This window comes from Maniola jurtina, chromosome 11, assembly GCF_905333055.1.
Source record: "Maniola jurtina chromosome 11, ilManJurt1.1, whole genome shotgun sequence".
Lineage (NCBI taxonomy): Eukaryota > Metazoa > Arthropoda > Insecta > Lepidoptera > Nymphalidae > Maniola > Maniola jurtina.
Genome location: NC_060039.1, coordinates 5366732 through 5392489, shown reverse-complemented (window position 1 = coordinate 5392489; position 25758 = coordinate 5366732). Strand labels below are relative to the sequence as shown.

General features: G+C 36.5%; 2 long non-coding RNA genes across 3 annotated transcripts in view; both read left to right on the top strand.

Annotated features, from left to right (window-relative positions):
- LOC123869521 overlaps positions 1-5024 on the top strand; it is a 28845-nt gene extending 23821 nt beyond the window's left edge. For both annotated transcript variants that reach the window (XR_006796911.1, XR_006796910.1), the window contains exon 3: positions 4692-5024. This is a non-coding gene — a long non-coding RNA (uncharacterized LOC123869521). The remainder of the gene's footprint in view (positions 1-4691) is intronic.
- A 2156-nt stretch (positions 5025-7180) lies between these two features.
- Positions 7181-25508, top strand: LOC123869522. Its single transcript, XR_006796913.1, has 4 exons — positions 7181-7452; positions 23500-23514; positions 23550-23557; positions 25499-25508. It is a non-coding gene; the product is annotated as an uncharacterized LOC123869522 (long non-coding RNA).
- Positions 25509-25758: the final 250 nt, after the last annotated feature.

The window sequence follows — 25758 nt, the reverse complement described above, 5'->3', positions numbered from 1 at the left end:
AGTTCCTAATCCCACAGAGAAAATAATAGCAGGAACAGAATTTCTATTTGAAAAATAAAAATCCTCAGCTGAACATGAGCACCGCAATAAGAACAATGATAATAGTATATCTATTCTAAAACCAAATTAAAGGAAACCTGAAGCAATAAAAGGTCAAAATAAACTCCCTTTGAAGCTGAAGTCTGAGATATATTGCCTTATTTATTTGTCCGCATTTTCCCTAACCACAAAAACCCTACACCGCAAATGGTTTCAAAAAAATTCTCTTTAAATATCCATAGCATTTAGCTTAATGAGAATAACATAAACTTCAACCGCGTAAAGCGATCCGGGACCTTGTTTCGGAATGCGTCGGGGTATATCCAGAGATCCCTAAATTAGATGTTATTGAGTGAGTTATTTAAGCGAGGTTCGTTCCACGTGCATTTTTGCTTATTATTATTATTGGGGCCTTACATAAGCCCGGCTTAATCCAATGAACTTTCATTACCGTGCGTTTCGGAAGCAACTTTATTTGCTCTCCTGGCTTTACTGCGAGCCTGCTCATACCCTTAATAGCACGCTCTGGTAGACAATGTTATTCCGAACATTTGGGGCATACTAACATAATTATTAAAAATTGCTTTGGATATTACTTAAGCGTAATTTTGTTTCTATACCGCAGTCCCCATCTGGTAAACTCATTTTACAAAGCAATCAATTGCTTTAAGTAGACTTCATTGATAATACAAAGGCTTTAGAATAAAAAATAAAAAGTTAACTATTTCCAAAGTTTAGCGTTTTAACGCGGCTGGTTTTTTCTCCCGTAAAACGTTTTAAAGACTGATGCGCTCTTAAAAATTAAAACTCTAATTTAAACCGGCTAATGGACAGGGAAGCGAAACATTTTTCTCGCTGATCATAGACTTGCGAAAGACTGAAATAAAATTGAACTTTTGCAAAGGATGGGTCGGGAGAAGGGTTGAGGGGAGGCCGGGGAGGCAGGCCCCGCTGCCCGCTAAGCATTATGTTTATGACTTCTATAGGGAAATAGCAACGATGTACCAACTAAATGGAAAAACTTTTATTCCCATACAAGCGCGATATTAGGTGCATTTTCATATTTTTCGCCTGTGGAGTGTGGACGCGACGAGTTTTTTTATGTTTATGCCCTCGTAAAGTTACTGGTCGTTATAGTTTATGTGACATTGTTGCCTATGTGTTTACGTGCCTAATATAAAACTGTTCAATGTAACGATCGCTAACTGATTGTTTATGAGCCACCCACTGCAATATTTTGGTAATAAAAATTTGGATTGTGCGCGAGGATCGTAATCAAGTACAGGTCTATTCTACGCCTTGTAAAATAATTCTCCTACGTATATATTGTAAAATTTTCTACCTACCATGACTATTCAACTAACGAGGAATTAGTTATAAAGGTTCTGAATACTACAGGAAATATAAAATAAGGAAAAAATAAGAAAGCTTTGTAGGTGACATTTTTACGGCCAAGGTAGTCTTAGTCAACTAAGCCAGAAATCCTGCCAATTACATGACTTCTTATAACTGTAGTGGTCTTTTGAAATGTATAACCAATTCAACATCAAATCATGATCGCTGTCGAACAGTCTCATTTAATTATGAACAACTGGTCATCATTTCAATTAGCGTTACTCGTTAGGGTACGATATATGAAGAGCTCTTTTATTGACCCCTACACAATCAGGCCTACCATTGTACATGCCAACAAAGTGACAAGGAGCGCTCCCCCGAGATTACAGTTCCCATTGACGCGATGGAAACCGCTATCTCGATGGCATTTAAACACAAACACGGTTTTAATCAATACATCAAACACAACTTGGCCGCTACAGCAATAATAATTAAAAGCGAATCATTATATGGAATATTTGCACAGGACCAAAGGGGCCCCATCTCCCCGCCCGAGGCGATGCCTCTATTGCATAACTAAGACATAGTTATAATCCTGCCCCCTTCTGTAATCCTGGTCCAGATGATGATTGAGTCCCATTTTAGTTTACAAAAGGTAATCCTTAAAGGAACTATTGGGGAACTTCGGCCCTTTGAAAGGTTGTTAGTGTTTACGATGTAAATTTTGCCGGTAATATCATAAACCTGTTTGATTGTGATATGTTCAATGTTTTTGGGTAAGAACTTTGTTCGTGTTAGGCTCTTTACGCACTGAATCTCATCTGGATCCGAGAAAATTCAGATGTTCAGATCAAATCCGTATGTCGATTTTACACTCGGTCCATTTCGACGTTTTTTGATTTTGACCACACGCATGACGTCTCGGATTTGGATTGGACCCAGTGCGCAAGCAATCATACACGTAGTATTGTTGTGGTGAATTCGGTCCGTGAATAATGCTCCGAATTAGAGATATTCTTGGCTTAGAAAATGAAAATGAATCTAGGTGGGCAACCCCCCAATTACGCCTAGTAACTTTAGATCAAGAACCCTCGAATTTAGATCTATACTATTACAGTTCAGGTAAAACTACTTATTTCAAAATCTTATTTCGTAGGGCAAACGTTTATAACTTAATAATATTATGGTCTGTAAGTATTTTGTCTGGTGCTTGGGCGCCATCCCATCAGCAACCAAGCACAATCTTAGGCGGCTGGTAAGTGATAATGCAGGTTTATATTACATATCTTTTGTTGTACTGAATATGAAAATATTAATTTGCAAAGTAATTCCATTTGAAATTAACCGACGAAAAGTTGAAAAGTGCTTTTAATGTATTCATTCACATTCTTCATTTGGTACCCTCGTCATCCCTTATTTTATCAAAACTCGTATTGTTTCCCGTATCTGTTTTCGTAGGCTCCGTGTTTCCGACGTCATAATACAGCCTCTTGAGATATAAAAGAACATTTCATTGCGTACGCGAAACGAAAGGGTTATTCACAAAAGCTCTTTTTCAAAATACTTTCGGCAGGCATATGGTGTGTAATGAACCCCCACTGTTCTTAACAAGCAGCCATTGAGCTATAGATCATAGAGGAGCATACTTCATAGTGTAGGCATCAGCAAAATATCCCAGATATTTTTTTTGACGTGACAACCTCTTATAATTCGATAGAGCCGGCTGCACGCACGAAAAAACATGACTCATGCGGCGTTACCTCGCTCTGAGGCGTTCCATGTAAGGCTTGAAGTGCAAGCGAGAGCGCGGAACGAGCGACAAAGAAGCACAATCGGCCTTTGTTGTCACGTTCAACTATCGTCAGTAAACCGACTTTACAGACAACCAATTTTTGTAAATAATATTCTACTCCATTACTTTTTTTAGGTACAATATGATAGTTTGTCTGTCCTCAGTTGGATCTCTGGTATGTATGCTACCTAAGTATCATTTTCAGGGGTATTATTTAAGCAACTATTAATTGCTTTAATGGTGAAGAAAAACACCTTGAGGAATCAGATTTTCTAAGAGTTATCCATAATGTTTTAATGGTATGTGTAAAGTCAGCTAAGCCGCACATATCCAGCTGGTGCAGCAGCTATGACTTAAGCCCTCCTCATACTGAGAGGCAAGCTGTAGATAAAGCTAAGCTGCTGTTAACAAAGACGCTGCGCTTCGACTCCACTCCACTCTGAGTAAGCGTCACACCTTGGAGTAACATCATATAAAATGAAAAAGATGAATCATATTATTGACAAAGTAAAGAAAGACTAAAACCTTGATCGTTGGTAACATTGCCTCTAGTGTTTATTGCAACTCTCTGCAAGCAGGACTGTGTAATACCGAGTAATTATTGCAATATTTGCTTTTTTGGTGGCCGATCCCTTTTGTCTGCTTATTAAAATACTAGCAGTTGTATTTTCATTTCGTTTGTGTAAAATATGACGAAATCTTAATGAAATAAAAGACGTATTTTCAGGAACGGTCTATAGGTACTATTGTTTTATTGATTAATTCATAAGCACTTATTATATAGGTAAGCAAGTAGGTAGGTAAATCTGTCATCTCGCACTTTTAGCGCAGAATCTACCAAGTATAAGCGTCGGTCAGAAAAAACAAGTCTTATTTAAATACTAGCGGATGCCCGCGACTTCGTCCGCGTGGATTTAGGTTTTTAAAGATCCCGTGGGAACTGTTTGGTTTTACGGGATATAAAGTTGCCTTTGTCAATTACAGGGACGCAAGCTACCTCGGTAGCTTTCATACAAATCGATCAAGCGGATGAGTATTTAAGAATCCCGCGGGAACTGCTTGTTTTTCCGGGATAAAAAGTAGCCTATGTCCTTCCCCGGAATGTATCCTAAGTCTGTACAAAATTTCATTAAAATCGGTTCAGCGGTTGAGCCATGAAAGCGTAGCAGACAGACAGACAGACAGACAGACAGACAGACAGACAGACAGACAGACAGACAGACAGACAGACAGACAGACAGACAGACAGACACACTTTCGCATTTATAATATTAGTATGGATTAGTATGGATTTTCATCGAGCAAGACCACGTAGGGGACGATGGGGGAATTTCGGATGCTGGGTAAATTTGGACTAATAGGTTAGGTTAGGTTCAGTTCTATTTTAGTCCTAAAAGTCATAAAAATCCTTTGCGCACAAATGCACTGCGTATGCTGCGCAGCATTAAGAAAGACGCTAGTCCCAGTGTAAAGTATTTGGTCTTTGTATATTTTTCTATTAAAAATGACTAGAGTAACCCCAAAGATTACCACTATTCTTAGAACAGAAAACGCCTTGCCAAGCACATTCAAGCCATTCAAAAGAACCAGTAGATTGTTATAGCGCTATTCACGTTAGAGCATTCTAAGTGGTGTCTGAGTTTCTATTTTATTCTTATGGCTTATAATATTTTGTTTTTATCCCAATATGCTGAAATTGCAGTTTATTCCTGAGGGATATTAAGCCGCCCGCCGCGCTTCTCCATACTTCTCCATACGAAATTGCCCGCTTCCTGTTTACCGTGTGCTTAACTTCTTTTTATACGTTTATGTTACGAATAAACAACTTTTTTTAGAGATATGTTGTGGTATGAAACCTTTTTCTGCAGAATACGCTTAAAAGAATGAAGCTTTCAAATAAAAGCTTTATGGTGTTGACCAAGCATATTATCTAGTCTAGTATTTATAAACACTCAATCTCAGATCTCAGTACTAACGGCGGTCTAGTGTTCTAAGGTTAAGGTTGGTTGTCAAAATTGAACAATCAAAGACAGTTTTTGATTGGTGCAACTTTTTTTTCACTATAGGCACACGCTTGACCACGATCACACTCGATGGGAATTGATAATGTGAGTTGTGACCGAAGATGACACGCGTTTGCCTAGGAGGTTGCCTTGTTTTAAAGATACCTGGATTATAAGTGGTAGGTGGGAAACACTGATCTCGAAAGAGTATACTCCAAACCCTAACCATACGTCGGAGAAATGTTAACGGAAAGAGTTTTGTGCTTGTAGAAGGAATGCCGACGACATGGGGATGGAAACTTGCCCAGCGTCTTGAGGTACGATGATAAAAAGGTGAAGGGGACAAAATTGAAAAGTTACAGGTTAACTACAAAAAATTGTTTACTCATATTTTAAATACCGCTATGCGTATCTCTGCATATGTTATCATTTATACCTAACGTTGAAGCCTGACCTGATAGATTCCTTAACAGGTACCTACTTATATTATAATTTCTGATCTAACAGTTTCCACAGTGTACGTGGATATCTCAGTCAGTCAGTTTATGTAGTATAGAGTAATATAACCTACGCAGTCTTAGCGCGTGATATAATCTTTTTAACCCCCGACCCAAAAAGAGGGGTGTTATAAGTTTGACGTGTGTATCTGTGTATCTGTGTGTCTGTGTATCTGTGTATCTGTGTATCTGTCTGTGGCATCGTAGCGCCTAAACGAATGAACCGATTTTAATTTACTTTTTTTTGTTTGAAAGGTGGCTTGATCGAGAGTGTTCTTAGCTATAATCCAAAAAAATTGGTTCAGCCGTTTAAAAGTTATCAGCTATTTTCTAGTTTTCTTGTAGAAAAGAAGGTTAGATAACCCTTAGGTTCATAATATTTAAGTGTCAATTGACAAATGTCAAGCTGTCAAGATGGACGTTGCCTAGATATACATCATTATTTATTTGAAAATGATTTGTCGGGGGTGTTGAAAATTTTTAATTTACACTTGTTATTACATTGGTAAACCCTTTTAAGTACCGACCTACCTACTATTAAGTATAATATCATTTGAGTCGTAGAAGGTACAATATGCTATATTACGTGCATAAAATGATATCTTGGAGCTGATGTCAGGTTATCGCCTAATTAGTCGGCCGACTACGCGCAATGCATGTTAACGAGTGACATTTGCATTCGCATTGCCCTCAGCCTCTGCCTTCTCTGCGTTGCTTAGGGTGCGACTACATTCAGCGATTTCCAAAATAGTTCTCTTAAGTTTATTAGAGTCTGGCTAAATTGCAACGGTTTCGCAAGAGTGGTTTTTATGTCGTTATATAAAATGTACGAATAATAGAAAACATCATATCAGTACGATAAGACACCTATGGATATTTTTCTATAAGTAGTAACAATTAGTAGGTATAATTTGGTGTCCTCTTTCTTTCTCTCTTGGTTTTCTATCTGAACCATTTCATGTACTGCTTCAATTACAGTAAATAAAATGGTTCAGACTGGTCCTGGGGTATATATTGCGGCTAAACTAATTTATGTTAAAAGGTATTTAAAGAACCTCGTTACCAATATGAAACTGTCCGGCAATTTCCATTATTTATTATCGTGTAGGAAATTGCTGGCGTGCGTACCGAAAAGCTCGTGACAGCCTAGTGGTTAGAACGTCCGCCTCCTAATCTGAGGTCGGGGGTTCGATCCCGGGCACGCACCATTAACTTTTCAGTTATGTGCGTTTTAAGCAATTAAATATCACTTGCTTTAACGGTGAAGGAAAACATCGTGAGGAAACCTGCATGCCTGAGAGTTCTCCATATTCTCAAAGGTGTGTGAAGTCTGCCAATCCGCATTGGGCCAGCGTCGCGGACTATGGCCTAAACCCTTCTCATTCTGAGAGGAGACCCGTACTCAGGTAGTGGGGCGGAAATGGGTTGATCAGGTACCAAAAAGTAGAGTGTTTTTTTAAATGATGTAGTAATTTCCGGGAAAGTGGGAGAAAATAATATTGTATATAGCAATGTAAACACGACACTACAAAAGGGTGGTAGCTGTCAAAATCACCACGTGATCGTTACACCAGGGAATGAGTCGGAAAATGAGCGCTCACGGATAATTGGCGTCCGGAATGAATTTGTGATTCCGTAACGCGATATTTTGATGAGCTGCCCTGACGTTGACGTTGTTACGGAATATTTGATCAGGCCTTCTTGTGTGTTATGTATTCTATGCCCATGTTAATTAAATATACATACCTAGCTTTCCTGATATTATTAGATTACGAAAATATGACTAGTCGATTATAAAGCTGATTTTTCAAAGAATATCACATCACACTAATATTATAAAGGCGAAAGTATGTGTGTATGTAGGTATGTGTGTATGTATGTTTGTTACTCCTTCATGCAAAAACTACAGGACGGATTCGCCTGAAATTTAGAGTGGAGATAGATTATACCCTGGATTAGCACATAGGCTGCTTTTTATCCCGGAAAATCATAGAGTTCCCACGGGATTTTTAAAAAACTTACATCCACACGAACGAAGTCGCGGGCATCAGCTAGTTCATCATAATTATTAATAGATTTAGAGCCTCAATAGCTCAAAGGTTAAAGTAGTGGACTGAAATCCGAAAGGTCGCCGTTTCAAACCCCACCCGTTGCACTATTGTCGTACCTACTCCTAGCACAAGCTTTACGTTTAATTGGAGGGGAAAGGGGAATATTAGCCAGTATGATAAACCTAGCTAATATTATTTTGTATAAAAAATACGAAAGTGTGTTTGTTTATGCTCTATAGGTTTGTCGCTGGATTTATTTAAAGACCTGAGTGATATAGGCCACTTTTTATTCCTGGAAATCACAGTTTTAATTTTTTTATACTTATTAAGGATTTTAAAAACCTAAATCTTGTGGTTCTCCTAAGAATCTGGTTTGATCACGTAGAAAAACTCCAAGCATATAATTTACTTCACCGCCTGTTGAGGACTCTGAAACACACATTGAAACATATTTTATATTCGTTTAGAATTCGAGTGGTAGTTAGAGCAGTTAAATTAGTTCCTCAAGATTCTGAATTGGACGGAGCAAGTTCGCGCCCCTTCACTCTCTGAACCGGCGTCTGAAACGAGCATACATTAAAAGTTTACCGACAACATAATACGATAGAAAAACCCGTCGAATAAATGAAAAATATACGAAAATTTATCGCTGAGTCTTAATGGTCTTGGCTCTTATAATTTAATTAGCACTGGTTTTAATGTCATCTATATACAGGAAAACATATGAAATAAGGGGATGATCTAATAAAATATAATCTTTATATAATGAAGCATAGTTTTCATCTTTCAACACACACACACAGATTAGCATATAACATTACTAGCTGACGCCCGCGACTTCATCCGCGTGGATTTAGGTTTTTCGAAATCCCGTGGGAACTCTTTGGTTTTCCGGGATAAAAAGTAGCCTATGTGCTAATCCAGAATATTATCTATCTCCATTCCGAATTTCAGCCAAATCCGTCCAGTAGTTTTTGCGTGAAGGAGTAACAAACATACACACACACACACACACACACATACAAACTTTCGTCTTTATAATATTAGTGTGATTATGAAAGAGGCATAAAATCAGAGATTTCATAAAACATAGATAATAATATGTTTTGTGAGAGAAGTTATGGCCATGCTAGTAATACGTATCAGGAAAATACGCGGCTTTAACATAACATATTTGGCAGTATATGTAAATTTATTAATTCCATCGAAGCGGTAAGGGCACTCAGACCAATATTGCCTATTTGAACTATTTCAAAGTAATTGCTTTACATGCTCTGTTATATTATAAGGCTGCCTTTCTACCAGCGATGTGCTACGTTACTTAGCTACATCGTGCGTCAAACCCACCAATAGGATTGCTTGATTTTCATATAATAGCTTAACTTAGTTCTAATGGAACCCCTTTCCACCAGAGATTTGCTACATTGCTAAGCAACGAATGAATGTCAACCCACAAAAAGATCGCTTTGTTTTCATAGCTTAAGAGGGCTCTCACCGTCACTCGTTTCATACAATCGTAGTTCCAATTTCATTTGAATATTAAGCATCCAAAGTCCATGAAATTTTGCAGACATATTCTAGAAACTAATATCTATGTCTGTGGTTTTCCAGATTTCTGTTAAAATATTCGGTTTCAAAGTTACGCGGTCTTAAAAATTTTCATTCAAATCCTTGAGCCCCTGTAATTTTAAAACTACATATTTTTAGAAAAATGTAAAACACCACAGACACAGATATTAGTTTCTAGAATATGTCTGCAAAATTTCATGGACTTTGGTTGCTTAATATTCAAATGAAATTGGAACTACGATTGTATGAAACGAGTGGAAACGAGTGACGGAGCGAGCCCTGTTAACTTAGCTATAATTGAAAGGGGTTTTTACATACAAGTTGAAGCAATAAATGCGAGCTAAAGACACAAGCTAAAAATGCGAGTGGTTTAGCTATTGGAAGTTCGGAGAACAGAACAAACTAACTTAAGCTTGCATCGTGCATCACTCTTCCTCGCACAGCTATCTCTACGACGCGCATCTTCATAGCACATCTTAACTGCTCCTCTAACCACTTAGACACAGCTTAGTTCTAACCTAGCTCACCGCTTAGCTACATCGCACATATCCGGTGGAAAGGCAGCCTAATAGCCAAGTCAATACCTAATCTACATTCTCAAATAGAGTATAATAGCTATTCGCAACAGTAAACCGACCAATTTTGGATGGTCTTTGTTTATAACATTAATACTCACAAATCTTCACTTGAATGTATAGGGGAGAAGATCTGAGAATGTTCATGTTATTCTGGTGGGTTTGTAGTGCTGCGTACTTGTCAGTTAGCATAAGTAATTAAGTTACGTAGCAATGAAGGGGTCTCATGCTATCTCGAACAGATAATAACTTTATCTATCAATTGCTATTGCCATTTAACCTGAATATTGTAGATATTAATAAGTATTTTGATAGTTAGTTTATTCTATGGCCGCAGTAGGTATACTAAACTTATTTGAATAGCAAAACACCTAAGGTATTTACCACTTTATGAAGTCTAATAGACAGACAAACAGACAGCTATGTCAGTCAAAGCTCTGGAGGCGAGAACCTGAATTACTCGCTTGACCGCATACTAGAATATATTTCGCTTGGCTTAATTTAGTATTAACAAGGGTAAAATTTATAACAATCCCAACAAGTGAAGGTTACAGGAACTATAAAAGAGCTGACAACTTACAAACGGCTGAACCAAATTTTTTGGATTATAGCTAAGAACACTCTCGATCAAGACACCTTTCAAACAAAAAAACTAAATTAAAATCGGTACATTAGTTTAGGAGCTACGATGCCACAGACAGATACACATATACACACGTCAAACTTATAACACCCCTCTTTTTGGTCGGGGGTTAAAAAATAACCTATTGTTATGTTCTTTTTATACAAGTAAATAGGTATATTAACATAAACCTTTTAATTAAATATAACATAAATGCAAAAAGTGTGTTTGTTTGTTGGTTTATTCTTCAATTATAAAGAAGCAACGAATCGACGTAACCTTTTGCATCGAGAGTGATATGGGGTACTTTTTATCTCAGAAAATCACAGACTTCCCGCGGGATTTTTAAAAACCAAAATCCACGCGTAAGGAGTCGCAGGCATCATCTAGTCATTCTGTAATTGACGATCATCTGTCCCTATGGTTAGGTTTAAAATATGACAAGAAAAGCTTTATTACAAAACTGTTTAAAATGATACTATTGATATGAATGATATATATTGATATAAGTATATCCTCTTACGATAGTCGTCTATATCTCTAGCTGACGCCCGCGACATCGTCCGCGTGGATTTAGGTTTTTCGAAATCCCGGGGGAATTCTTTGGTTTTCCGGGATAAAAAGTAGCCTATGTGCTAATCCAGGATATTATCTATCTCCATTTCGAATTTCAGCCAAATCCGTCCTGTGGTTTTTGCGTGAAGGAGTAACAAACACACACACACCCACACACATACATACAAACTTTCGCCTTTATAATATTAGTGTGATAACACAGTACAGAGCTTACCAAAATTGAAAAGTTACTACGAATTGAATATCTTTTTTGATAATCTATTGTAAACAGTGTTCTTAAACATAAAGGCGCTCAAACGAACCCAAGATTTGCATGTAATTATCATTTTTGATTCGCTCTTCTTTTGTGTAAATACTCCCTTGAAAGGAAACGGCGTAAATGACATAATGTGGCTAAAGATACGCTGAATTATTTATACGATAATACGCTCGGCGGTACCTCTTCGCCTCTTCGTTTTAAGGCTGAGTCAAACAAAATGAGTAATCGCTGAGCGACGCTACGCACGAAAAATAATTTTTCATGATTCATCACCTGTGAAATCACTGTAAAGAAATAGAAATTTTATACTGGCAATAATGCCCGTCTCCATAATCCCAAGAAACACCGAAGCGACAATCCGTGCTTTAGTGTAGTTTTTCAAGTTAACTTTATACTGTGTAAACCAGTCATTTAGTACGATAGAGTATGAAATTGACTCACGGAAAATTTCAGAAGATGTACGCACAATTACTGATAGCTTGAAAAGTTACACATAGGATTCAGCAGTCGGATCCGGATGCCGTGCGTGGGAGATTTCGATTTGCTTTATGTACAATCCCTTGTATTACAAATCATACACGCTAAGCGCGCGGCCCTGTAGCTCGAATACAGTACCCTGTAGGGTGATGTTTTCTCGCACCGTTTTTATCAACAATATATAAACAAGTGTAAATTAAAAATTTATAACACCCCCGATAAGTGAAGGTTACAGTAACTAGAAAAGAGCTTATAACTTTCAAACGGCTGAACCGATTTGCTTGGATTATGACCCAATTTCATCATACTCTGTTTGTTAATTTAACATCCTGTGAAATGGTTTAACAGACAGATCGAGAGTGTTCTTCACTCTCGATCAAGCCACCTTTCAAACAAAAAAACTAAATTAAAATCGGTTCATTAGTTTAGGAGCTACAATGCCACAGACAGATACACAGAGACACAGATACACAGATGAACACGCTACATACCATGCAGTTGCCGCGCCACGCTGTAGTCACGCGTTGTGTTTACTTCGAGCTTTAGCGTTGAATTACGCACCAATGAGTATTACTTTTGGGGATTTTTGTTGCTTAAATAAATTATTACATTTGACTAAGAACAGCTTTTAATGAATTTTGAACGGAGCGTAATACGATTTCCTATTTCGTTTTGTTGCTCTTAACATGAAAGAGAATTTGTTTTGGGGTAAGTGTATGGCGTCAGTACTTTATCTTTGTAGATATATGTCGGTCTTATTAAGTAATGTATGTCAAAATAGTTACGAGTTTGTTAACCGACTTAAAATAAAGAGCTTATGTACCTATTCAATTATGTATTAATGTATGTACCTAATATGTATGTTTGTACATAGGTACATATTATTTCAAATCATGGACCGATGTTGATAATTTTTTTTTTAATTTTATTTAAGTTACTATACTACTAACATTTATAAAATAAAGTGATTTGAAGAATCACGAATTATTTTATTTATACGTTGGTGAATTTAACAAAAATCCTGCAACCCTATTAAAAATTATTATGAAACGAGGTTTAAGTACACTATTTTATTTATTTTTTTAATTTGTTTACTTACCAAGTCAAAACTCTAAATAGGTATTGGTTTAGATATAATTCTTGAAATTTTCTAAGAAACCATCACGTGCAGGAGGGGTTTTACGCGAAAACCAATTTCGTCTTGATTTCAACGCTACACCGTTTCCGAACAAATAATTTTCATGTCAAACACAATATCGAATCGTTACAATAACTCGTGAGTAGAAACGTCAAACTTTATTTCGAGCAATTCTTCAATTTCCCCCCAAATTATTGCCAAAATAATTGTTGCACATGTTTGGATAAATTGCCAACATATTATATACAAACAAATACATATATGCACTGTAAATATATATACAATGTGACAAATACATATGTATTACATATTAGTAAAAGAACAATAGTATTTACATATCCACCACCACACAGATTTTGATAATATTTTGCATACAAAAATATTGTATGCTGGAGAGTTTCGGAAAAAAATTTAATTCTACGAAAAAACATTACTATGTACCTACTTCTTAGCAGATATTCTTAGATCACAACAACACACAACAATTGTACTTATTTAAGTATTAAATGATTACTCAATGCTTACTAAAGCAATTATTTTCCATTAAAGAAGAGCTTTAAAACAAAAATCCTGTTCTAAGAAGCAGTCAGAATTAAAATGATGTGGTTAGTTCTATCAAAATATACTAGAGACCTTTTTGTAGATAATAATTTCATGAATTTCGTTGTCTTAGCTTAATTTTTGTAGAAATTACACAAAACCACGACCGGCCAAAGATGAAAACTACGTTATTTATTTTGTGGTTAAGGTCTACTAATACTAACTAATCAAGATGCGAGCAAGAAAGTTGCAGGGAGCAAAAAATTTGTTTGGAATGTTCTGTCTTGTACGTATATAAACACAGAGGTCGTTGTTATTTTCCCTTATTTCTCTTTCAGATAAAGCCACGTAAAACGCCAAAATAACGTGATTTTAGATCAGTAAAATCCCTTAAAAGTCTGTGAACGTAAACGCAAAAACTCCGCACTAAAAATTCAAATCGCGCACTCTTCGTTAGGGCAGCCCTTACCTGCGCTGCATATATGTTACACTATCCGTCTACATTTTACACAGAACTACATTTGCTTTGTTTATTTGTTGCTTGACGATGGATAAATTGAGTTTCCTTTGATTTGCAGACAGGAATTGTAAAAACAAAGACAAATTGGACAAATAAAAACAGAAAACTAACAAAACTTTTACCTACTGTTTTGCAAAGTAAGAGTCAGTTAGTCATGGTTTCCACATCAATACCTAACGTTAGCATATAATATAGAATTTGAGAAAAGTTAAAATGTATTTGAAATAAAGTAAAATAATTTAATCAAGCTTTTTGATTTTGTCAAAGGGTTTTTAATTCTTACTGACTCTACTACTAATCACGTTGGAGTGTTTTTATTTCATATCTTATTAAAAGTTAAATAATAAAAAAAAATTCAGAGATTACTTTCAATTTTTTTTAATTTTCTATATTTCAAAAGCATAATATTGTGTTTAGTTTTTATAGAATGAAATATTAACCTCATATGAAGAATTTTCATCTCGGAGCGAGCCATTCTCTAATGTATAAGTAAAGCTATCCTGGAGGACTTTATAGGGACAGAAAATTAGGGTTGGGTCTCATTTATATCATGAATATGTCCCCATTTATCCCGATTAGGACTGGAACCTTGCGGGCTTAAATCTTACTAACGACTTTCAAGGACCATGCGTCAAGTTTTAACGAGAATACCTACTAATTATTAATTATTACTTGGTAAAGCTAAAGCTTATTAATTCGGTAAATAATTTAAAGAAAATCATAAATTTCTAAATCACAAAATAAAAACGTGAAAAGTAAAAAAAAATCTCAATAAGAATAATGTTCAAGTAGGTACTAGGTATGTTAACTAACATTTTGTATTTTGAGTTAAATAAGCACTTAAAAATATTTTACTAAGTATATCTTACATTGATTTGCAAATTATTATCCAAAGTAAATAAATATCCCACAAACATACTTTTCAAAAGACAAAAAGTAAAAAAAAAATAAGGGAAACATATTTTGATTTTAGTTTAAAGACAATGGGTGATTTAATAAGGTCGTTAAAATCAAAATTATTAGCCGAAACGGTATACAAATCGGGGCCAAAACATTTGCCCGAGCAATTATAATATTCATGCCCCAATTATCAAAATTTATAACGCAACGTGTTTATTAAATTAACTTACCTGCCATTGTGACCTCTGGAATCTGAATAGAGCTTTAATTTTCTACCAAAGTTTGAATGTCCTGACTAATATTAAATGTTCGAATTAAATTGCATGTAATCAACATAAGTTAAAATTGTTTAGACTTTTTGGAAGGGCCATGTAGTTTTTGCTCGCAACTTTGCTTGCATATCTTATTTTTTTTTAATGACTTATTTAAGAAGACCCCTGAATTAATTTTTAGCAATTTTGACCCCTTTATAATTTGTTAATCCTTACATTTATTTAAAAACTTATTTATCCAGATTTAACGTTTCCAGAGTAATAGACCAATTTAACATGCATTATTGCAACGAAGTGATACTAATACGTTAATCTTCTTTTCAATAAGTAAAAACAATATTAGTACGCACATAAGAATATATCTAAGCAGATATGGTAGGCGCCATAATATATTCCAATTGCAATGGAAATTCATTTATTTCATTTTTTACTAAACGTACCTACTCTCATATTTTTGTGTGTTAATTATGCATTTTAAAAATATGATATTTTAATATTTTTATCTTCATTTGTTTTACCATTATTACCTACATTATTTTTCTTTCATCAATAAAACCTTTTCTAGCAATTTTTCTTCGCATATCTAAAACTAACATAGCATCCGATCACGAACGCATTACAAAATTCTATAAAAATAAATTTTTAATAACTCGTCTAGACCGAACATTCGCGGAGTTTTGCAAATGCTAAGTTTTTCAACGTTCACCCACAGTTTATTTCTTGTTTACTAAAACGATCAAGTCTGTTTAAACTCAATCACATTCACTACTATGAAGAGTAATAAAAACGAGAATAAATCAATCCTTTTAGATATCTGTACCAGGTAGGTATATCTAATATTGGAAAAACATCGGAAAATATATATTGTTGGCATTAAATTTTGATACGAGTTTATCTATTGCAATTGATTCTCAGTACTAAGTAAGGAGTAGAATGGTCAACATTGAAACAATTTGGAATTGAAAATCTTGCACAGTTAATTTTAGGACTGAAATATAATATAAGACACCCAAGATACCAGGTTAATATCGTTAGACCCATAGATGTAATAATACTACTTTAGACCATAGATATAAAATTCCCTGCTACATCATGGAAACGACGAAGATGCAAAATGGTAAAAATTGAATGTACGTTGAACGATAATGAAAATTGTTACTAAAATATCTGCCTATCTTTTCTTACTATTATAATAGGTACATTGGTATGAAAAAATTAAATAATATTTTTTATAAACAGCTAATTATACCTATTGCTAACCCCGACCCAAAAAGAGGGGTGTTATAAGTTTGACGTGTGCATCTGTGTATCTGTCTGTGGAATCGTAGCTGCTAAACTAATGAACCGATTTTTATTAAGTTTTTTTTTTTTTTCAGCCATTTGAAAGTTATCAGCTCTTTTCTAGTTACTGTAACCTTCCCTTGTCGGGGGTTTATAAATTTTTAATTTGCACTTGTATTTATCTGTAAGAACAAACAATGAAAATGGAACTTGTACAGAAGAGGAATATTGTAAAACCGCGGACATAATAAACAAAGCACGATGAACTTTTGAATGAACCTTTTGAGAAAACCGACTCATTGCAAACTTCTGCGTAGTTGGACTCATTATTCCTCTAGAGTTCTAGACGGGTAAATATTTGCTAGACTAAGTTTCGCCCGCGGTATTCCTTTCACGTTTTGTTTTGCTTAGCATTGGTTTGATTTGGAAACTACGAGTAAGTTGAATTGAAAGAAATAATATTTTAACACTGAAACTAAATACCCGACTCTGCCACACAAAGGTTGCCTGGTAGAGATTGCTCCAAGCAATAAGGCCGCCTTTGCACACAATTGTTTTTTCTGTTTTCTTCTTTCTGTGTTGTGATCCTTTACATGTGTTTTTGTGCGCAATAAAGTGTTCTATCTATCTATCTATCTTTTAGCATATACAAGGTGTTTGGTAATTAGTATATAAAGACAATGCTGAAGTATAATGACGAAATAAAATTATAAAAATTTCCATGGGTACGTGTCTTCTTTATATATTAATTACCAAACACCCTGTATATCTTTTAAGAACATTTTGTACAAATATAAAGGTAAAGTATAGGTGCTGTGGAGAAGTCTGCACGGATCTCTTCTTAGAATGAGGTTTGATACCATAGTCTACCACACTGGACAAGTGCGTGTTGACAGACTTCATACATCTTTGAGAGCATTATGGAGAACTCTCGGACTTGACAATACAGCATTGTAAAGTCGAAATCTCCTGAGGATGCTCCGGTGTCGGGGCGAAACGTGCGTCGAGAGTAGTGGAAAAGTCTTGTGTGGTGTTGCATGTGAATGGTGGTGGCAGTGCTTGCTTGGGAACTTGGCTTTATTGCTTGGTTGGGGAGGTAAGCGGTGCTTAGCTTGTAACTGCATGTTTGACCATACAGATTTATCCTGTTGGCGGATTACAGCAAAATAATTTTTAACTGTTTCTTGCTAAAATTAATACAGTATAATTCGCCTATGTAAAAAATACCTACATTATTTTTCATATATGATTATGAAATAGAGGGTCTTACAAAATACGTAAAATCACGTCCTTTGTTAGTTTTAAGTGTAATTAACGATTTTAAATTATTGATTAAACTAAAAAAGCTTGTCGTATCATTGTGACGTCACATGCCAATAATTCATAGAAGCTCGCATACTAAGCGCGTGTTTTGACGTTTGATAAAAAGATTGACTAGACTAATTTGACTAGTTGTTGAATACCGGATTACGTTGGAAGGTATAACTAACACGAAACTTCTGCTAGAACTAGGCAAACTATAATGCATCAAAAGACTAATCCGAGTTAATAACTCTCCTTACAAAATTAAGGAGCATAGCAAACTTTGCAAGTATGTAATACAGTCTTAATTCAGTTGTCTTGTTACCATCAATCTTCTCAAATGGCCGCGGTATTACAAAGTTATTTTCCCCTACGCCTAAAGCCCAAGAGGTCACTTCCTCTTATAGTTAATTATAATAATTGGCGAAAGGGTCTTAACCGAGATGCAATATTGGAAGGCCACTTTGTTTCCGTACCCTTTTCGAATTATGCTCTGAGGTTGTTAGAGTTACTTGAGCTTATTTTAATATCAATAGTTGTATTTATACTCTCCCGACTAAAGTTCGGTTATGGCGGCCAATCGCCACAGAGATTTAAACACTGCGCGGGAGATATCACAAACACAGGTGTATACTATTTCTTTTTTTCCATAGCCTGATGGGACAGCAATCCGATACTACTGGAGGGAGATCAAGTGCAGTGCAGACGGCTTTATGGGCTCTCCAAAGCACGGGGTTGAAACCCCGCCAACTTTCTAACTCCCGTACTGAGAATTTCTAGCCAGAAACCCCCAATACCTAACTATTTTTGACCTGATCTGGGAATCGAACCTAGGACCTCGTTATCCGCAGTCGAAAATCCTTGTGTTGTATTAATAAGCCAATGGCATACACAATAATTATACCAGTATCTTACATAATAAAGACATGACTAGCTGATTTGCATCGGATGGACTCGGGTAGGTAGGTACAAATCATTTCAAAAGAGCATGCTGTTGAAAACTTGAAAAACCGTGATTAATATTTACGATCGTAACGCAGTGTCTGAGCATAATTAGAGCATTGCCTGAAATAGCTTTTTATACAGTTTTGCAACCAATATGCAGCATTTCAGATTTTTAAATCTTTAATTTCTCTTATAAGAATTCAGCCTATCTTCACGTAAGTACATGAGTAAACTGGTGAGACACCAATATGTCACAAGCAAACAGACAGACACACTATTAGATTTAGGTATAATACACATTATTAAGTAATTTATTAAATGTTTGTTGATGCAGACTGCCTCGCGTAGGGTTGGCGGCAGCGCAGAAAAAAACTTATTTTACGATTTCCTTTGCGAAAAGTATCTTGCTATCGAACTGTTGGCTCGCGTAAAATCTGTTATTTATGGCACTTGTTACAAGTTTTTAGGAAAAAGCCTATAAATATGATGATATTATCACTTTGAGGGCGTTGGAAAGAAAATATATTAGAAAGTGGGCCATAACGTTTTCCTGTTTGTTTAAACGTAGTTCTCATAAGTATATTATACTACAGGGACGTTATGCAAAATTATATTTACCTACTTGTCACACTAATATTATAAAGGAGAAAGTTTGTATGTGTGTGTGTGTGTGTGTGTGTGTGTGTGTGTGTGTGTGTGTGTGTGTGTGTGTGTATATGTTTGTTACTCCTTCACGCAAAAACTACTGGACGGATTGGGCTGAAATTTAGAATGGAGATAGATTATACCCTGGATTAGCACATAGGCTACTTTTTATCCCGGAAAATCAAAGAGTTCCCACGGGAATTTTAAAAAACTACATCCACGCGAACGAAGTCGCGGGCATCAGCTAGTACTATAATATTACTATAGTATTGTAAGGAAATTTCGATGATCAGTACAACAGTAAGAATAACAATGGCAATGACAGTAACAAAGTAATTAGCCCTTGACTGTCCTTAGATAGCAATCGTCACTTCATTGTGACAATTGCTATCTGCGATAGCTTGCAAGGGGTAAAAATGGTAGTATTCCCATATCCCTTATCGCCTTGTCTGGCTTCGGAAATCGCACCCGGGACCTCATAAGATAACAGCGCTGACCATTAATTGGTTATCATCGTCCGAATATTGAAATTATGCAAATGTATATCATTCTATTTATGCCTTAACAAAAAAAGAAAATCTTGCAAGTAAAAAGGGTATGAAAACACCCTTTTCACAGCTATATAGATTCTAAAAGAGCAAAACTTTAAGAGCTTTAAAAGGTGTTTATAAGCTTCAGTATCGGAGCTTGTAAAATTTTCTCAGCATTTCTATCTCGACGAGCAAATAGCCAGCTTTCAGGAGGCAAATTTTCCAAACGATATCTTCCCCGCCCCGAGTTGACACTGTACGTGTTACTTTTAACAAAGGGCCAATCCATGTGAAATGACATAGGCTGACAGCATCCAAACGATCGTCGAACATTATCACAAAATACCCTTAACTCGATTCGTTCATATAATATTCATGACGTGGCGCAATCTTTCAAAAATTGACACCTTTTTGCTGGGGAGACCCTTGGGGCCGAACAAGTTTTTTGTATTCCAACCGGTGAATAAATTACGAATACACAATAGGTCTCGTGCTCCACGATTCCGCAAATCCTTGATGAGATGGACGACAAAATAAATGAATTAATGTATTACCTATATCAATTTTATCCCAAGCTACTGAAGTCTATAATCCTTTTTGATATTTCCTACCTTTATTTTGGAACGCTAATTACCTACACTGGGCACCACCCACAGCTATTACTCTCATAGAAATTCAAAAATCCAGCTTTATTCCTTGTCTGTGTTAAAAAAGGAGTGTTTGCACAAAATTTCAGCTTTCTAGGTCTAAGGATTTGGGCTGGGCCAGCGAGTCAGTGGGCGAGTAAGGACTTTACTTTTCTTTTTAATATATAGGTAATAAGGTCCATCACTGGCGTTACTGAGGATGGGACTGAAAACTGTTTTTTTTTTTTTTCAATTTACAGACTAGCGCTTGGCTGCAATCAGGCCTGCTAGCAAGTGATGATGCAGTCTAAGATGGAGCGCGCTTGCCTAGAAGTTGCCTATTGACTCTTGACTTGAAAGTATATTACAAGTGCGATGCGGACGTTCCATATCCTAGCGGTTCGGATTAGAAACGAGGAAGCAAATCGCTTCGTACGAATTTTCAAAACACCGGTGACCCCAGTGTTTCAGCTACCAAAACATTTAAAGAAAACTTTAAGAGCAACCCAAACATAAATTCAAGCCCAATCAAACATTAAAATACGCAAGCGAGTCCATTACATTAGAGTTATTGGTCAACACTGGAAATTTTTAGAGGGTTGACCTATGTACACATTACTTAGTAATAAAGCTTTAAAACAAATAGCGTATTCCCGGGAGGGCGGGAGTGGAGAGGCGATCAAATAAGAGGTGAGGACCGTCCCGCGTCACTCCCGACCGCGTAACTCGAGTTGATTGTTTGCACTACGGACATGGATTTTTCCACTTGATTGTCTGATGTGATTTACCCGAGAGCTTCTTAGACTGCCCATCGGATGGATTGCTTAAATGTGTGTGTATATTTTGAAAATAAAAGATGAAAATATTTTGTACTAGAGGATGCCCGCGACTTCGTCCGCGTGGATTTATGTTTTTAAAGATCCCGTGGGAACTGTTTGATTTTCCAGTATATAAAGCCTATGTCTTACCCCGGAATGTATCCTAAGTCCGTACAAAATTTCATTAAAATCGGTTCAGCGGTTAAGCCGTGAAAGCGTAGCAGACAGACAGACAGACAGACAGACAGACACACTTTCGCATTTATAATATTAGTATGGAAAAGGATAAGTAGCACATCTTACGTAGCATATTTTACTGTACGAATTTTATTTTCAATACACGTTGTGACTGTCCGTAAATGGAGTTACAAACCTTACCTCTATAGAACTTAAAAAATATGTATTTTAAGTTTGTAATTCTGTGGGCGGTTCCGTGACAAATAAAATAAAATTAAAATTAAAATCTCACGAAAGTACAACACATTTAATCGATATACGTTTTATTCTATCATAGCAACTATTTTAGGACTGGACTATTTGACTAATTCTATTTACATAATTAGATAAAAGATCTCAGGACAGGAAATAAAGGTCCCAACGCACTTGAGCTGCGTTGTGTCACTCAGCGTGGCAAGTTAATATAAGTTTGTATGGAGCAAAGCGTTCAGTGCTTCATATGGTTTGGATCTTAATGGTAAATATAATTTCTTTTTGTGATGAAAGTAAATACACAAAGTAGGTACACAATGATAGGCTAATTTGGACAGAAAGGAACCGCATACATGGTTACAATATCTTGGATTTAAATAAACACATAATATTCCACACATTCCACATTATGTAAGTACATGGTGGGTGGAAAATATCATCCGTCAAACAATCAACAAACAATAAGCAAACAATAATGTATTTATATTCGGCTGTCAACTAGATCTTCCCTCGAAAGCGCTTCCTGACAATCTCGCGACGACAAGCGTTTCGAATCTCCGCCATTGTCCACTTGTCATTAAGTTTTTGTCTTGTCTCCCCTTCACAACTTAAGATCTGCGGCTTATTGAATAAGAAATACAGACAACGGTAATGGCTAACAAATTAAAAGAGAACATAGTAATTGAGAAAGAATAAACGTACAAACATCCAAACGGACACGTAAAATCTTGATTCTAGAACGAATTCGTAGCTAAAATGCCGTTTGCAAGCCTATACTCCGACTTCAATTAGCAAAATAGCTGACCTGCTCTGCTTTCCTCGGGTGTAATTTCTAAAAACCCATTTTTGATGAGGGTTTCAAAAGGAAATCTACATGAAAATCTCAAGTTTCTAAACCCAGCAGCTTATACGCTAATGTGTAAGTCAGTTTGTACAGAAGATGTTTTGTTTTGTCAGATACAAGGTAGCTGTTGACTACAATTTCACCTAGTGGTAAGTGATCATGCAGTCTAACATGGAAGCGGGCTAACCTGGATGGGGTATGGTAGTTTTATTAATCCCATACACCTTTGGTTTCTACACGGATGTTTGATGGATCTTGTGCAATTTTAAAAGAATAGTTTTTATTATGGCTTTAAGGAATGTCTGAGTTATTTCACACAACTTACAAATCCGTAGCTACAAGAAAACTGCTCGTATTTCGATTGTAAACTGTCAAACAGAGCGTTTATGGTGACAGTGACACCAAAGACGCTCGGCTTGAAAGTGTATCCATGGTGGGCATAATATTGTCGTCTATAATTATTTGTGAATTACGTCGAACAGCATCATCATTTCCCCTCTTTATAATATGATATTATCTACTGGTCCATTGTCCAAGTCGCGAGCTTTTGTGTGTCGGATATTAAAAATTGTGTTCCCCAAACGTCATAGCCGTGTGTAACGTTAAGTTAACGACGAGGCAACACTAACGACAAATGGAGGCAGATTGACGTCACATTTATTTCACTGGCATCCTGTTGGAGCGGAGATTTATTTATTGGTAACGAAACTAGGAAACGTTATAATGGGATTTTTATGGCGACCAACTTCCTGATTCTATGCATTTAGCAAACACGAAGTAGGTGGTAGGTAAAATAAAGTACAAGTAAAATTATTGCACGCCAAGCAATCATTTTAGACAACCATGTCTCTGGTATAGTGATGCTGTTGCTAATTCTGTTGTACATAATCTCTAAACTTTACTAAAATTATAAGTCTAAATGTATTGTTGTCCGTTTCATAATGCTTTCTGTGAACAAGGATAGCACTAGTTGTAGATCTGTCAATTTATTTTAGTTAAGAGGTGGGTACGTCAGAATTAACCATCATTTATTATGAGCTTTTCTTGCCTAACAAATGGTAGTTCCAGATGGAATCGATTCCCAGGTATTTTAACTTGGGAATTGTAGTGGTTTTCACATCAATCCAGTGGACTTCAGGATTATATCGCATCATACATAGAAACAATTGTATCCTATCTATAAAACTACCATCAGGGTACCAAATACCTACTCTACGATACATCCCATACAATTTAATTCCCCTCACCGCCAAGTTTAATTCACCTCTTTAGTGGAAAATTGTACATAAAAAGTGAATGTCATCAATTTCTTCAATCTTACATGGAGAAAAGATTCCGAAGGCGATTGGAATTATCTCGTATTCGTGAAAAATGCTGACACAGCAACTCTATTCGGTATCTGGTTTGTGAAATAAGATATACTAGAAGTGATTCCAAAGTAATTTAAATTTTATTTGATTGGTTTCATGATTTTTGGAGATGGAGGACGGGACTTCAATCGTATCAGCTCACTTGCACACTTTGTGTGTTGTAGAATTAAGGTGACACAAGCCGGTATTGCTTCATACAAACGTAAGAGGGTGATAACTACATTATTTGAAATTTTACGCTCAAAATTAAGTATTACATCGGTTTATCTCGTCATTATCTAAGTTTATTGATATATTATAAAACAATGAAAAAAATATTTAGTTATGAGCCTCGAAGGATTTCTATTTTTCCACTAAATTTATGACAACTTTGGGCGTAAATAAATAAGATTAGGCGTATGAAAATTCCAAAACAATTGTCACCTTCTGTTCAACCCTTTTCGCGTGCTTTGGTGAAAATCATCGTGCCTCTCACCCAAAATAATTGATTCCAAGCGGATGGTGGAGGAAAAGGCCAGCCGGCGCATCTATATATTTCTCACATAATTGCTATATAAACAGATTGCCCACGTGCGCCGGCAATTTCGGTCGAGCGTACTGCTTCCCCTTAAGTTTTAAGTAGGTTAGTGATATTTGAGCATATCTAGCAGGTGCTTTACATCAGTGTATACCTACGTCTCGTACGCGCGCAATGATCGGCGCCGGGCGGACCGCTAACTCGATTACCTGACACGAGTCTCGCATTGTAAGCACACTGGTACACACTGTTGTACAAATTATTCCATACCCTCCTGATTTTATATACAAATAACCAAGCGATGTACAATATTTTATGGATAAATGAATAAATTTAGCGGGTATTGTGAGGAGAAACCTACCTATGCATACCTACTGTGAAATTCAGTTTAACTTTTATACAATTTCTTACTATCAGCTATATAGGTACCAGCTATTCGTTGGTATATACCTACAATTATTTACAGGTATAATGCCCGACAGGTTGAGATGGCACCCGCACATCCCCCTCGCTAACCCGCTGCGGGTGAGCGGGGCGTCCCCTCGCCTCATATTCCGATTGCCATTTAAACCTGACGCGTATACTTCGCCAATGTAACAAGAAGGCAATAATGGTGGGAATAGAAAGAAATTTTGCAAGTGGTGACTGCCTACTGTACACCGTCCTCACCTATGGTGCTGAAACGTGGACACTGACAAATGGCCTTGTTCACAAATTCAAAGTTGCTCAACGAGCTATGGAGAGGGCTATGTTAAGAGTTTCCCTGAGGGATGAGATGCGAAATAAGGAGATCCGCAGGAGAACCAAGGTCACATAGGTCATATACAAGGGAACATAGCTCAAACTATTAAAAAGCTGAAGTGGCAGTGGGCAGGCCATGCCTGTTGTAGAGGTGATGGCCATTGGAGCTGGAAAGTCTTTGAGTCGAGACCGCGATTAAGCAAGCGTAGTGTGGGACGCCCTCCAGCACGATGGACCGACGATGTAAAGCGGCTGGCGGGAAGTGGCTGGATGATGAGGGCTGAGGACCATAAGTGGTGGCGCTCTATAGGGAAGGCCTATGTCCAACAGTGGAAGTCCACAGGTTGATTATTATGATGATGATGATGACTGCCTACTGGTGTTTTGTCCATTATAGTGGGCCTCCTATTTCATGGGTCCGGAGTCAAATCCCAGGTACGCACCTGTAAATTTTCAGAGCTAAGCAATTAAATATCACCTGCTTGAAGATAAGGAAAAATATCGTGAGGAAAGCTGCATGCCAGATAGTTCACCATAATGCTTTC